This window comes from Eschrichtius robustus, chromosome 18, assembly GCF_028021215.1.
Source record: "Eschrichtius robustus isolate mEscRob2 chromosome 18, mEscRob2.pri, whole genome shotgun sequence".
Taxonomy (NCBI): Eukaryota; Metazoa; Chordata; class Mammalia; order Artiodactyla; family Eschrichtiidae; genus Eschrichtius; species Eschrichtius robustus.
The window spans coordinates 67,161,568-67,163,903 of NC_090841.1; positions in this window are offsets into that span (position 1 = coordinate 67,161,568).

Below are 2,336 nucleotides of genomic sequence, written 5' to 3' on the forward strand. Positions count from 1 at the left end.
TTTTCAGTATAATCTATAAGAATATTGAATCATTATGTTGTACACCTGAAACTAATATAATACTGTAAATCACCTATACTTCAAAAAAAAAAAAAAGGGCATTTTCATACCTCAGCATACCTCCAGGGACACAATTATTGGCTATTGGCTTGTATGTCATTATAAGAATCACTGTCTGTATCTGCTTTCTGCCTATTTGATTATTTTTACAAATCTGCCACAAGTTGTGGGTTTTAATACGTTAAAAATTGCCCCTGGTATTTTATAATATATAGACTTTTCACAATCAAATTGCAAAACTGTACTTTGGCCCTAGTAAAGAAAATGAAATAAAATTTTAACTAGGAAGTTACTAAAGCATCATATTTTATGGGATTTTGTGTCAAGTATTCACGTTATTAGTCCACAGTGCGTGCCAAGGGATGAAGAGAGGATATTTAGTTAAATCCAGGAGGGTCTAATGACAATCAAGGGAAGGGTTCAAGCTTGGACACCTCAGTTAGGCCTCCAAATAACATGGACTTTCCTGAGCACCCATTAGAGGAATCAGTGCTAGTCTCTCTTTAGTCCCAGCTTCTAAACTTATTTTAGGATATTTCAAAATTCTCCTTCTACTACAGAAGGTTTCCCTAGGTGCAGGGAAAACTGTAAAAGGAGAAGAGTATTATGGGGACACGGTTGTCATTCCACAGACCTCTTGGCCCATTCCCACCTTGAGGCAGCAGGTAGAAGTTATGTCATGTGGCTAAGTTTATTTCTTTGTTCTCTACTAGGTTCATCCTTTAAGAAATATATATATTTTTTCTTATTATCCTTCATTCTGTATTCCTTAATGAACCCCAGGTATTGTGAAAAATAGGTGTTCGACCTTAGCTCCAAAGTAGATTTCTGTTAGGATTTCAACAGCTGCTTCCAAATACATCTTGGGAAACATGGAGTTAGAAATTTTGCTTCTAAATAGTGTTGGTGGTGGTCCAAATAATCTTCCACCCTTAAAACTTGACCCTTTTGATTTTGCTTCTCAACAGTAAAAATAACGTATTCTTTGTCTGCTGTGTACCCTGCACACGAGAGGTAATTTGGAAAACCTTGTTCACTGACAATGCTTCAATTAGAATTTGTAAAATTCATTTAACATAATCTCTCCACTTTCTTCATCCTGAATCCAAATCTTTATCAAAGATACAAGTTACTACAGAAATCTATATTCAACATCAGGAACACGGATTCATATTTCCAAAGGAAATGGACACTCACCAGTTTGGATGTCCTCATTCACACGGAGTCATTGCTGACGAGGCTGGTTGCTTTTCCTTTATTCCTGTTTGAAAACACAATGGTGGGGTGTTGGGAAGCTTTCTATGCCAATAGGCTCTCAAACGTCACAATGATTCCAAATTGAGAAAAGAACTCACAAGCCAAAGAGGAACGAAAATGGTTATATCGCATTTTAAAATAATAAACGATTTAAGCCGACATTGTCAATTTGAGACACATCTTCTAGGTTTGGGCCAGATTAAGCCTCCTCTAAGAAAGAAAAACAGAAAACCTTTTTAAGCTGCCAGATTTTTTTTTCCTTGCTGGTTACATAACTTATTGTCAAAGTCATACTTTCTTGCTGCTAACCCTCTTAGACGCCCCAGTATAGCCATGGGTTTTTAGGAACTCATTTATATTAATAGTGACTACATCCTTTAATGATTTTATACAATCCACACCTCTTTGGACAAGGAGCATTTATGGCTATTGTGAAAAATACAGGCCCCCTTCAACTACAGTTCTGTGGAATAAATTTCAGAAGAACACCATAGGGACACTTGGAATTCAGTCCTCATTGTGGCCCGAAAGCTTCCTGACTCAATTTCAAAAGCACTTCACTGTCTTTAGATGCAATATCCACTCTAGGCTGTGTCTCCTGTTTTGTTGTGTTTTGTTTTTCTCTCTTCTCGATGTTAATAGAGATGTTTTAACTGTGAAAGCAAAACATCTCTCACAGGGAGAGCAGCAGTAATTTCTGACGGGAAAAGCTGGATCCAGAAGCATTGCTCCAAGGAGAGAGTAAAGCTGAGTCATGGTCACTTTGAGGGCAGGGACCTGGTCTGTGATGTTCTCCTTGTGCTCCTGGTACACGGCAGGCTCTGGATACATATTTGCAAAATGACTGAATGAATAAAATAATGAGGAGAGAGTTTGTGATGAGGACAAAATTGTATTCCTGGAGGAAGGCTGGGGTGTTGAGGAATGATTTAGGATGGGTACTCAGGCAGGAAAAAGGAAGATCGCTGGGCTGCAATTCAGCAGACTGAGCTTCAGTTCTGACTCTTTTATTAGCTAGT